A 14,709-nucleotide genomic window follows, 5' to 3' on the forward strand; every position below is an offset into this window, starting at 1 on the left:
TTGCGTCACGTCCGGGCAAGTATTTTTTGGGTTTTTCGGCCCGGAAAATCGTAAAATCCATACGACTCGAAACGGGACAAATTTTTGCGTGCGTGCCCTGCTAGGGCACAGTAGCACGTGGAAAAAAATTGGGCACGTTTGGCGGACGAACGGAGACGTGCGACCCGAGGGTCCCCTCCGGCCATACCGAAACCACCCCCTTCCACAGCAAGTACCTGAGTGGTTTGACGGATTGCACCCAACTTTTGCCAGCGCGTGTGGGGCCCCATCCAGGAACCCCACGGCCAAAATGAACGAAATACGACAACGAACGCACGTTGCGTCACGTCCGGGCAGTATTTTTTGGGTTTTCGGCCCGGAAAATCTTAGAAAATCCATACGGACTCGAAACGGGAACAAATTTTTTGCGTGCGTGCCCTGTTAAGGGCACAGTAGCACGTGGAAAAATTGGGCACGTTTGCGGATGCGAAGCAGAGACGTGCGACGAGTCCCGCAGCCATACCGAAACCAACCCCCTTCACAGCAGTACTGAGCGGTTTGACGGATCACCCAACTTTTGCCAGCGCGTGTGGGGCCCCACCCGGGCACCCCACGGCCAAAATGAACGAAATCCGACAACGAACGCACGTTGCGTCACGTCCGGGCAGTATTTTCTGGGTTTTCGGCCGAAAAATCATAGAAAATCCATACGAACTCGAAACGGGACAAATTTTTGCGTGCGTGCCCTGCTAGGGCACAGTAGCACGTGGAAAAAAATTGGGCACGTTTGGCGGATGCGAAGCGGAGACGTGCGACCGAGGGTCCCCTCCAGCCATACCGAAACCACCCCCTTCCACAGCAAGTACCTGAGCGGTTTGACGGATTGCACCCAACTTTTGCCAGCGCGTGTGGGGCCCCACCCGGGCACCCCACGGCCAAAATGAACGAAATCCGACAACGAACGCACGTTGCGTCACGTCCGGGCAGTATTTTCTGGGTTTTCGCCCGAAAAATCATAGAAAATCCATACGGACTCGAAACGGGACAAATTTTTGCGTGCGTGCCCTGCTAGGGCACAGTAGCACGTGGAAAAAAATTGGGCACGTTTGGCGGATGCGAAGCGGAGACGTGCGACCGAGGGTCCCGTCCAGCCATACCGAAACCACCCCTTCCAGAGCAAGTACCTGAGCGGTTTGACGGATTGCACCCAACTTTTGCCAGCGCGTGTGGGGCCCCACCCGGGCACCCCACGGCCAAAATGAACGAAATCCGACAACGAACGCACGTTGCGTCACGTCCGGGCAGTATTTTCTGATTTTCGGACCGGAAAATCGTAGAAAATCCATACGGACTCGAAACGGGACAAATTTTTGCGTGCGTGCCCTGCTAGGGCACAGTAGCACGTGGAAAAAAATTGGGCACGTTTGGCGGATGCGAAGCGGAGACGTGCGACCGAGGGTCCCGTCCAGCCATACGAAACCACGCCCTTCCAGAGCAAGTACCTGAGCGGTTTGACGGATTGCACCCAACTTTTGCCAGCGCGTGTGGGGCCCCACCCGGGCACCCCACGGCCAAAATGAACGAAATCCGACAACGAACGCACGTTGCGTCACGTCCGGGCAGTATTTTCTGGATTTTCGGACCGGAAAAATCGTAGAAAATCCATACGGACTCGAAACGGGACAAATTTTTGCGTGCGTGCCCTGCTAGGGCACAGTAGCACGTGGAAAAAAATTGGGCACGTTTGGCGGATGCGAAGCGGAGACGTGCGACCGAGGGTCCCCTCCGCCATACCGAAACCACCCCCTTCCACAGCAAGTACCTGAGCGGTTTGACGGATTGCACCCAACTTTTGCCAGCGCGTGTGGGGCCCCACCCGGGCACCCCACGGCAAAAATGAACGAAATCCGACAACGAACGCACGTTGCGTCACGTCCGGGCAGTATTTTCTGGGTTTTCGGCCCGGAAAATCATAGAAAATCCATACGGACTCGAAACGGGACAAATTTTTGCGTGCGTGCCCTGCTAGGGCACAGTAGCACGTGGAAAAACATTGGGCACGTTTGGCGGATGCGAAGCGAAGACGTGCGACCGAGGGTCCCCTCCAGCCATACCGAAACCACCCCCTTCCACAGCAAGTACCTGAGTGGTTTGACGGATTGCACCCAACTTTTGCCAGCGTGTGTGGGGCCCCACCCGGGCACCCCACGGCCAAAATGAACGAAATCCGACAACGAACGCACGTTGCGTCATGTCCGGGCAGTATTTTCTGGGTTTTTGGCCCGGAAAATCGTAGAAAATCCATACGGACTCGAAACGGGACAATTTTTTGCGTGCGTGCCCTGCTAGTGCACAGTAGCACGTGGAAAAAAATTGGGCACGTTTGGCGGATGCGAAGCGGAGACGTGCGACCGAGGGTCCCCTCCAGCCATACCGAAACCACCCCCTTCCACAGCAAGTACCTGAGCGGTTTTACGGATTGCATCCAACTTTTGCCAGCACGTGTGGTCCCCCACCAGGTCACCCCACGGCCAAAATGAATGAAATCCGACAACGAACGCACGTTGCGTCACGTCCGGGCAGTATTTTCTGGGTTTTCGGCCCGGAAAATCATAGAAAATCCATACGGACTCGAAACGGGACAAATTTTTGCGTGCGTGCCCTGCTAGGGCACAGTAGCACGTGGAAAAAAATTGGGCACGTTTGGCGGATGCGAAGCGAAGACGTGCGACCGAGGGTCCCCTCCAGCCATACCGAAACCACCCCATTCCACAGCAAGTACCAGAGCGGTTTGACGGATTGCACCCAACTTTTGCCAGCGCGTGTGGGGCCCCACCCGGGCACCCCACGGCCAAAATGAACGAAATCCGTCAACGAACGCACATTGCGTCACGTCCGGGCAGTATTTTCTGGATTTCCGGACCGGAAAATCGTAGAAAATCCATACGGACTCAAAACGGGACAAATTTTTGCGTGCGTGCCCTGCTAGGGCACAGTAGCACGTGGAAAAAAATTGGGCACATTTGGCGGATGCGAAGCGGAGACGTGCGACCGAGGGTCCCCTCCAGCCATACCGAAACCACCCCCTTCCACAGCAAGTATCTAAGCGGTTTGACGGATTTCACCCAACTTTTGCCAACGCGTGTGGGGCCCCACCCGGGCACCCCACGGCCAAAATGAATGAAATCCGACAACGAACGCACGTTGCGTCACGTCCGGGCAGTATTTTCTGGGTTTTCGGCCCGGAAAATCGTAGAAAATCCATACGGAGTCGAAACGGGACAAATTTTTGCATGCGTGCCCTGCTAGGGCACGGTAGCATGTGGAAAAAAATTGGGCACGTTTGGCGGATGCGAAGCGGAGACGTGCGACCGAGGGTCCCCTCCAGCCATACCGAAACCACCCCCTTCCACAGCAAGTACCTGAGCGGTTTGACGGATTGCACCCAACTTTTGCCAGCGTGTGTGGGGCCCCACTCGGGCACCCCATGGGCAAAATGAACGAAATCCGACAACGAACGCATGTTGCGTCATGTCCGGGCAGTATTTTCTGGGTTTTTGGCCCGGAAATTCGTAGAAAATCCATATGGACTCAAAACGGGACAAATTTTTGCGTGTGTGCCATGCTAGGGCACAGTAGCACGTGGAAAAAAATTGGGCACGTTTGGCGGATGCGAAGCGGAGACGTGCGACCGAGGGTCCCCTCCAGCCATACCGAAACCACCCCCTTCCACAGCAAGTACCTGAGCGGTTTGACGGATTGCATCCAACTTTTGCCAGCGCGTGTGGTCCCCCACCCGGTCACCCCACGGCCAAAATGAATGAAATCCGACAACGAACGCACGTTGCGTCACGTCCGGGCAGTATTTTCTGGGTTTTCGGCTCGGAAAATCGTAGAAAATCCATACGGACTCAAAACGGGACAAATTTTTGCGTGCATGCCCTGCTAGGGCACAGTAGCACGTGGAAAAAAATTGGGCACGTTTGGCGGATGCGAAGCGGAGACGTGCGACCGAGGGTCCCCTCCAGCCATACCGAAACCACCCCCTTCCATAGCAAGTACATGAGCGGTTTGACGGATTGCACCCAACTTTTGCCAGCGCGTGTGGGGCCCCACCCGGGCACCCCACGGCCAAAATGAACGAAATCCGACAACGAACGCACGTTGCGTCACGTCCGGGCAGTATTTTCTGGGTTTTCGGCCCAGAAAATCGTAGAAAATCCATACGGACTCGAAACGGGACAAATTTTTGCGTGCGTGCCCTGCTAGGGCACAGTAGCACGTGGAAAAAAATTGGGCACATTTGGCTAAGTTAAAAAAAGAGCCTATTTGATTAAGTTAATAAAATTGGGCACATTTGGCTAAGTTAAAAAAAATTGGTTAAGGTAAAAAATTGATACAGTTAAAAAAATGTGCCTATTTTATTTAGTTAAAGAAAATGAGGCCCTGCACAAAAAAAACGCCGGCCGTCTCGCTAACTGACGCGCATGCGTGCATGGGGCCGTCCCACTAACAACGACGCCGCAATCAGCGCTCGGGCGACGTCGTTAGCCGACGTGCATGCAAATTTTCCTTCTATGTCAGCCCGTCTCGCCGCCGCTGCGATCTGCACGTGCTGCCAGCGTACGACGCCCGTCGCTCCACAATCCAAAACGGCGCCGGTGCGGCCGCGCCGGCCTGCCCTGCCCTGACCCGTCGCCCTCTATACGCCGCCGGTGCCTCTCCCACCGTCGCCGTCGTGTAAGTTTTTTTCCAGTTTTTTATACGACGAGGCTCATAGCAGTATGATGGTATGTGACAGAAATCTATTTGATGCAGTATGAATATCGACGGTGTGATTCCATGTTCTGTTCAAAAGTGGGTTAGCCTAGTTGACAAACTGTCACCCAGTCAGAAATTTAGGTTTTATGAAACGGATATGCAAGGCATGTTTAGAATACCATCGATAAAGATGCGTGATTTTTTGCTTCACTTTTTACTCCAAGGTTACAATCCGAGTAGCAAAAAATTCATGGTTGAAGAGAGTTCTGAAAGTACTGCTGGACGTAAAGCTCTTATTTCACTAAGGCCTGATGATGTGTACTCCATATTTGGTTGGAAAAACAATGGAGTGGATGTTTTTGGGTTTCTTAGTACTGAAGGAGAAAAAGCAACCAAAAAAATACTTGTTAGTTTTGTTAGCAAGAAAAATGGTAAGATCATGATTGATGATCTCATAGAAAAGATTGTGAAGAATAAGAGCACTGATGATGACTTTATTCGGATGACATTTCTAGTTCTCTTAGGAACTATAATTGCTCCAGTGTCTCATGAATACGTTCCGAAAAAATACTATGCCTTAGTGCAAAATATTAAGTTGATAAGGAAGTTCAACTGGAATGCATTTACTTCACGATTCTGTTTATCGGAGATTGGTAAGCTTCTGCAGGACGGCCATGTTAGGCAGTGGCCCCAGGGGAACCTCGCCCTTTTGCAAGTACGTTGTATTTATTAATTTCAACACTTTTGTTATAAAATGTCACGGAAGAACATGTAATTTAATTAGTTTATGTGTTTTGCAGTACCTATACTGCGAGAAGGTGCAACCAATCACCGGTCCAAAATATGATCCGTTGGCATTGTTGAGCCCACTGATGAGGAACTGGACGGAAGATATGGCTGTGAGAAGAGACAAATACGACTATGAATATGGTCATGGTGTTGGGATGGTAATCCTAGTAATCATGTTTTTTTTACATTTATGAAATAAAGTAAAGTGTGCATATGGTTTGTATGTATAATTCTCTTGTTGCACTTGTAGATTGATGACAACATTACAGAGGAGTATAGGCTGAAAAAAAATTGCAGAAGAAGAAGCTCAAAAAACCAAGAAAGCTAGTAGCAAAAAATCTAACGTTACTGGAACGAGGAAAGAGGGCAGTACCTCGGAGGCTTCGAGCCAGAAGCCTACTATGGACCGGATTTTGAGTGAGATGAATGAGCTTCGGAAGGAAATGCTTCATTTGCCAGAGTTATGCGCACAGGTAACACTTGAGCACGTCACTTTAATGTCCATCACTGAATTGAAGAACTAAGATGAAATGTTTTCTTGCAGAGGATGATTGAGAAACTGAACAAAACCGGCGTCTCCTACAAACCCAGTAACCTGGAAGAGGACGAAGAAAATCTGTACGGAGGCATTAATGAGTCTTCAAACGATGGTGGACGTCCGAAAAAAGAGTTTGTATATCAAAAAGATGATTCAGACCGGTTCCGCACACCTTCCAAAATGAATTTGCAAAAGGATGATGACGGCATTGATGTAACTTCTAGTGGAAACACACCTTTTTACTGCACACCTGAGTACTGCGATAGTTTCAGGGGTGATATGGATGATCCTATCCAAGTACAAGAAGTATCAGATGAAAAAGCTGCCACATCTTTAGAGACGGATGAAATCGCATCGCATGCGTTGCTTGGTTCTCAAGGAGTACAAGAGGAAGTGGAGGAGGTTACTGGCAGGCACAAGCGCAAAGGATCACAACATGTCAAGTCTCCTTATGTGGTCCCTAAACCGAACAAACGTGCAAAACGTTCTGCCAAAGGAAGTAAGTTTTTTGTGTTTCTAATTGTTATTGCGTAATAATTATTTATGTATTTGCGTTTATAATTATTTGAGTTGTGCGTTACAGAATTGTTCCAAAATGGTGGTGTTAACAAATCTGGTGATGAGTATGATGTGGTGAAAGCGTCCATCAAGTACGTGCGCGCGCATGAGCATTCACAAAAACATGCCAAAACAGAAATTTTCAATGATGGCATGGAAGAAGGTCTCACTGTGCGGAGAGCTTGTCAGATTATTAACCATGAGTGGCTAAGTGGCGACGTAAGTTAATTTCATATATTGTTTTACAATTGATTCGAAAATACCATTGTTAAATCTAACACAATATTTATAGGTAATTAATGCATACTCATCATTTTTGGTCGACAAAGTTAATGATGATCGTTTCATGTTGACAACTTGGAGGATACATTGGTTGCTTCACATTAGATCCGGAAAGAAGACTGCCGGTAACGATTATGAAGCAGAGTCGCATAGTAATGGACCCGTGAACAGATGTGAGGACGAGTATTTCAAAAAATCAAAGGTAAGTTTGATTGTTAACACGATACATACATACGATAGTATGTGATGATTGTGTTTTATGGTCCTTGTGATGCAGACTTACATTCCTCTAAACAAGCAAAATAATCACTGGATTATTGTCGTCATGCATAGCGGGAAGAGAGAGTTTCAGGTTTTTGACTCGTTGATGACCGAAAAACTTGACAGTGTTACTAGAGAACTCGTTGAGGACCTGGTAGGTTTAACTTTCAAATGTGCATTTGGTAACATTCGTTTTCTTTAGTACACTGAATGACATTCTTTCCACCATGTTTATTATATCTTTAGAGAAAACAACTAGCAGAAGATATCCAAGAAGCAAATGCAACCGGAATTATGAATTATCCGGATGTTTCCAATTGGCCTATTAAAACGTATGACATGCCAAAACAACATGATGGGTGAGTTCTTACTCTGACAGAATGTCGGTCTTGTATGTACAGTAGATATTTAATCTTCGTAAATTGTATGCACTAGGAATTCGTGTGGAATATTTCTCCTTCGATGCTTTCAATATTGGGATGGTGACAAATGGACAGGCTTATTTCACAGGTACGCAAGTCATGTTTGGACTACGATGTACAATGAACGTTGTGCTAACACCATTTTTTTTTCAGAGCTCAATTGATGATTCGAGAGAGTTAATGATTGCGCAAACTTATCTTTTCGGAAAGAAACAAGCTTGATGAAGTGAAAAACAAAGTTATTCGGATATCAAAGAAGAAGAAATAAATGCGGCACGGAGGAGTTTTGCATGTGATTGGGTGGTACTGGAGGACTATATTTTCCAAACGCTTTGTGCACTTGCTTATAAATTTTATGTAATAGACTCTGCTTCCGAATAGTTATATGTAATAGACTCGGCACTTTTCCAAATGTTTTTTATGTCCACATGATATTTTGTTTCATAAATATTATATAATCAGTCTTTTTTTGTTTACATGATTTTTTTGTTGCCGAATAGTTATATGTAATCATGTAATCATGTCGTCGTTAAGTTTTTGTACACTAAACTATGGCAGCACACTGCGTGTTACTTTGTTAGCAAAAACTTGGTTTACAGCACACTGGGTGTTAGTCTAGTTTAGAAATGCGTAAAAAATATTTTACATAAAAAAATTGCCTGCCCGTCCACAACGTGTTTTAGTAAGCCCGTCGTTATCAAGCCCATCGGACGATTACGACAGGCGTTTCGGAGCACGCCGTGGAAACCAGGCCCAACAGGGCAGCATCGACGCGGCACATCGACGGGTAGTAATCAGAGGAGTTCAATGTGCCGACGGGAGCTGAGTATATAAGCTGGTCGTCGTCCCCTTCGGCCGGCGAGGTGGGACTAAACTTGCGTCGGCCGCGGGGCGACGTGGACACAGCCACACGCGACGTGGGCCGGCCCAAAAAGGCAATGGACGGCGCGGTCTTCTCGACGGCTCGACGCGCCGTGGGCCGGCCCAGTTACCCTCGCTGAGACGCCGCGCCAGGGAAACTAACTAGTTTAGTCCCACCTCGCTGGCCGAAGGCGACAACGACCAGTTTATATACTCAGCTCCCATCGGCACATTGAACTCCTCTGATTACTACCCCGTCGATGTGTCGCGTCGATGCTGCCCTGTTGGGCCTGGTTTCCACGACGTGCTTCGAAACGCCTGTTGTAGTCGCCCGTTGGGCTTGATAACGACGGGCTTACTAAGACACGCTGTGGAGACGGGGGGGCATTTTTTTCAATTTTTTTTCAACAACGGTTCGCAGAGTACTTCTCTTATTTTAATATATTTGACAGCCGACGGGACTGTAGTAAATACATGCAGAATTCATAATATAAACAATGAATAGTGAATATTTATATCAACAACAATGATGTCTCAACATAACAATTGTCACCACAGTAATTTTATTGTAGTGGACAGAAAATAACAAGTCTCAAATAACAACGGTCTTCTGTAGGCAATAATCTTGTTTCACACATATAAAATACTCAACACAAACATAAATTTAACAAATGTTTTTCATATAAATGGAAGAGGTAAAACACTTGCATCTTCTTCACTTGAGTCTTCAAGCCCAGCTACTGGATAGAATAAATAAAAAATTATAAGAATCAATGTACGGTAGATGAATCAACGGAACTAACATAAACAAAGCAAAAAGACATACAGTTACGTACAAATGGAAGTAGTAAAACAGATGCACCGTCCTCACCTTCTCTGTTCAAGCCCAGTTGCTGCATACAAAAAATATGAGAATCAATGCACCGTTAATGAAACAACAAAACTGACATAAGCAAATAATAGACATACTCTTCATTTTTGCTGCATGTGCTCCTGTCATGACCTGAGCCGCTGCATATGCTACATTTTCGTCCAGATTTCTCGTCAAATGCTTTAGGCCTCTCATTTTTTGTCACATCTGGGCCACCCTTACCGTGACCTCTACTGTTCTGCTTAGGTGCGCCCTTGGTGGAAACCTTTACTGGATCACGAAGTAGAATATGATCTCGGTTAGGCTCAAATGGATTATTGTTCATGAAGCTTCGCTGAATATCATCTTCATTTCCCTGAATGTCCTTATTCACTATAATATCATCTAGAGCTGCCATCAACTTGTCGAATAAGAAAGGATTACTGCATGCGACATGACATGCTTCTGAAGATTTGATGGTCAACTCACTATATCTAGCTCTGTCCTCACCACTCGACCAACCCCACGCAAACAAATCGCTGGTGCGCTTCACGGGCAGTCCAGCTCGTGCTTTTTTTGAGAATCTTCGCAGGACACAACACTTGGGTATCACAGGTAAGTTCAGTGCATTCAATACATGAATAATATGCTTGCAAGGAAGCCCTTTGCGAGTCATACTTCGACAACTGCACTTTATAGTTTCTGCCGAGTTACCTGGCGTATAGTCCACATTAAATCTGTGATCCCTGTTATTCTTCCACGCAACCACAAATCTCTGACTATCGGTCCCTGTCAGTCTATCAATTACCTCAAGCTCCTGTACCTTCTTCATATCTTGTTGCAACATATAAAAGTTTGTCTGCATGAATGCTTTCGCAGCATACGACTCAATGGCCTGACACTCAGTCACTGTTACTGGAAGAGTCTGTGAGGCCGTGTAGTCATCATAAGCTTCATTCTCACGGAGGTGAACAATACAATTCTCGTAGTGTACAATCATGTCAACGATCGTCATACCATAGTCAAGATGAAGGTGCAGGCTGGAGTTCAGACTCTCACTCCTCTGATTACTACGCATACCAAGGAAAAACCCACCAGACAAATATGATGCAGCCCAAAGCGTCCTCTTCCTGTACATCCTATGGAGCCATGTTTTCGTTTTCTCCGTCTGCCATTTGCGCACAAACGCGGCCCATCTCTCCTCAAAAACCTTATGTGTAGTGGCATAGTACAATAATGCCCTAAACTCCTTCAATGACTTGTGGTTGAGGTGTTTCTGCATATTCTTTTCAATATGCCATGAACATAGACGATGCCACACGTCAGAAAGCACCTTCCTAATAGCCCTTATCATCGCTGCATCTCCATCTGTAATTACAGATTTGGGCCTCTTCTGACAGTTAGCTTTCAAGAACGTGTTAAGCAACCAAACATATGTAGCCTCAGTCTCATCTGAAACAATGGCGCAAGCGAATACCGTAGTGCAACGGTGGTTGTTCAGACCCACATAGAGGCTCTTTCTCTATCCACTCTGAAAAATCCTTTATTGCCCTCCCCTTCTTTCTCTTAGTATTAGGAGGGTCAATTGCTGGCAAGTCACAAAGACCAACTGGCTCCTCTAGCTCCGCCATGAGTGTTGCTAATTGTTGTTGATCTTTTTCCATTTTCTTCCTGGCACGGACCTGCTTCTTAGTAAACTCATCAAGTTTTGACCAAATAAATTGGTATTTATGCTCCTGGTTCTGCTTGCACAATTTTTTAAACAAGTTCATCAACCTCTTGTTCTTGAACTGTGAGAAAAAGTTAGCCCCAAGATGGCGCATGCACCACTGGCTCTACAAATCCTTCCAAGGTGTTGGTTCGTCTACTGTTGGATTCCTTAGTGTCTTCACAGCCTTCAATATACCAGCATGCCTATCATGAATGACACACACGTTTGGTCGATCCTTCTCGATGGCAATTTTCACTTGCCGAAAGAACCACACCCAGCTCAGAAAGTTCTCACCCTCCACAAATGCCATGGCAAGTGGAATGATTTGATTGTTTCCATCCACACCAATGGCAGTCAGGATTTGCCCTTTGTACTGACCAGTCAGGAATGTACCATCCACAAACATCACAGGAGGACAATGCCGGAAAGCTTCAATGCACATAGCGAAAGAGAAGAATACTCGTTTCAACACCTTGAAACCTGGTATACTCAGCAACCTTGTATGTTGTACGTTAACATAAGTGCCGGGATTCCTCTCCTTCAGTACATCCAGGAGACGGACAACATTATCATATGAGTCAAAGAACGTCCCAAACCTTTCCTCCATAGCCTTCTGCTTAGCCCTCCAAGCCTTCCCATAAGGAATGTTATAATTCCATCTGACCTTCACTGGTGTCTGGATGTGTTTTGCTTCCATATCTTTTTTCTCCACTATCTCAGTATACATGAGTTGCGCAATGAGAGTTGAAGTCAGGTTTGGATAACGAACCAACAAGTTTTTCCTCACACAATTATGTGGGACCACATTCGTGACAACCCAGTGGATGTTATATTTCGGTACGTGCCCGTGGACCTTCGCAGGACAACCTGTTTCAACACACTTCACGGTATAGTTTGTTGGGTTTGATCTGTCTGTCCGGAAAACCCTCTGAGTAGACATAGCCCACTTTATCACTGCATACTTCAATTTTTTTCTTTGTATCAAACATAGCCCCTATCTGGACTTGGTTCAGATTATATTGCCATGGAGTCTCATGGCCATCATTCACAGTAAGGCCGGTGGATATGTCCTGATTCCATGCAGAAGGAATCGGTACCTCCACTTCATCCTTAGAATTTTCAGAATCCAGATCCTCCGCATATCCATCCTCGTCCTCTTCCTCCATCACCCTCTGCATTTCATCGCCTTCCTCATCCCCATCAGCAACACCAGAACCAGCTAATATTATCGACTGAATATTCTGCCCAGTATCATGACCACAAACATTGTCCAACATGTAGTCTGACTCCTTCTTGGTTTGGCTAGGATCCACATCCGGTGGCTGTGACCCGGATAAATGAATCTCCTTAGCAACTCGACTACCCTGGACGGGTTCATGCCCCACATGGAGTTGTACAGTATTCTCCTCCTTCGCCACTGGCTGCACTAGGACATATGGGTGGATTCTTCGGTCTCGGTAACGACTTAACAGGGTCAACCAATGCTGGCTCCTATCTATCGGCATCAACTCCCACTTGACATTTTTACAGGATTTGGTCCACAACGCATGAATACTGACGGAACATACTTCAGAATCCAACCCAAAACTAGCAGTCAACCAGTGCTTCAACTGTCTAATGTCCACTTTGTCCGGGTCTGAAAGTGTCATGACGCCATTTTTAAACTCGCTAAGATCAACCCCCAACTCATTATATCGAACATTACCAGGGCCATAGTAAACAGTCAAATTTACTGATACAGACATTTTCAACTGTCAGACATTGCCACCTTCTAATTAATCGCAATGAACAAATTGTTACCGGCTACACTAACTATCCGCTAAAATGCCAACGCAAACCAATTAACACTAATAAAATGTGACGCGTGATTATTATACCTTCGACGCGTGTGGCCACCTCACGAAGAACTTGCACCAACAGACAACACCAACGCCACCCCCTCGGCGGCACGAAGCTGCACCTCCTCCTCACCAGCCAAACCGCCTCCTCCTCCTCAGCCCACCATGGCTTCTCCTCCTCCTCACCCCATCATGACTCCACCTCACTTGTACGCACAAATAGCTATCCCATTGGGAAAAAATGACCGTAGGCCGGTGGAGATGGCTACAATCTACCGTTTTTGTGCTTTGGATTCGAAAATAGGTGGAGAAACGAAGAGATCAGCGAGGGGGGGCGATGTACAGAGAGGAACGAGAGAGACAGAGCAAGAACAGCGAGAGGAGAAAGAAGACCCGTTCGGGCCTTATCCGTAACTCTTCGGCCACTGGTTAGCCGAAGACCACTTCGGTCGCTGGCTGGCCGAAGAGGCCCGTCTTCGGTCGCTGGCTGGCCGAAGAGGCCCGTCTTCGGCCCAGTTCGCGCACACTTCGGCCTGGCTTAACCGAAGACGTCACTTCAGGCTTCCGCAGGCCGAAAAGGTCCACTTTGGCCAACCGTTGATCGACGGGCTGCTAATTTTGCAAATAACGTATCGACACTGCTAGTTTCCGAAATTGCTATAAAAAATATGCTACTTTTGAAAAAAAATCTTGCTGAAACTCTCAGTATGTATAGTTTTTCACCTATTATAATGAAAAGGCAGAGCACCTGTCGTTCCGGTCAAAAAAAATCAGCTCTGAATGCAATCCGTCATGTTTGTTCACAGAGACGCCCAGCTGCAATTTTGTGTAGGAGTGCAAAACACAAATATCAATTATTCTCACTTTGTACTAATATAGAATATCCAAGCATTAGCTATTTACTCGACCGTTCAGATATTAGCAAGTACAGTAAACATTCTGTGGCACATGGCTGCATCGCCAATCCAAAGATTCAAATTGCCGCGTAGTAGCTCTTCATCTCTTGTTTTCCTCCAATATTCCAGAATTCTCAGCTGATAGATTTTGCACATGCAATTGGCACTTGCAAATCGCAAGTCCTGAACAAAACCTAGGCCTAAATGGAAGTATTTATAAGCTTGACATCATGGGCTTATCATTGTTCCTCTGTGATTGAGATTGAACTTCTTTCATGAAGTATTCACTATTTTTCTTGTGTTTTTGCAAGAGGAAACAAAATATAGGAATAGAATGATCACATGATAAAAGAGAGACGATAAAATACCTCTCGAATGACTTGATCAACACACCTATTGCATGCTTAGCTAGCAAAACTGTGTGTAGCTAGTCATATATATATATATATATATATATATATATATATATATATATACCTGCCTTAGGAATTATTATGTGAAAGGTCCAACTTTGTATCGTTAATATGTTCTATTGTACTCCCTCCGTTCCTAAATATTTGTCTTTTTAGACATTTGAAATGACTACTACATACAGATGTATGTAGACATATTTTAGACTGTAGATTCACTCATTTGCTCCGTATGTAGTCACTTGTTGAAATGCCTAGAAAGACAAGTATTTAGGAACGGAAGGAGTAGTACCCAGTGTATGTGACTCTGAAATAAAATATTGGAGGAAAACAAAATATAGTGATATTTCCTTATACACTCCTGCATTACCAAAAAACCCAGATTTGTCAACTCCAACCCGGTAGCAGCTGCATTCCTGTCAGAAATGGAGCTCGCCACCAATCGCAACGCAGCCGCAGTGTTGTCCCCTGTATTCAGTGGCGCTATCTCGCAGCCCCGCCGCACCCCGTCCTTACTCCAGCTAAAGCGCCGCACAATCTGCGTGATAAATAT

This window comes from Triticum urartu, chromosome 5, assembly GCF_003073215.2.
Source record: "Triticum urartu cultivar G1812 chromosome 5, Tu2.1, whole genome shotgun sequence".
NCBI lineage: Eukaryota > Viridiplantae > Streptophyta > Magnoliopsida > Poales > Poaceae > Triticum > Triticum urartu.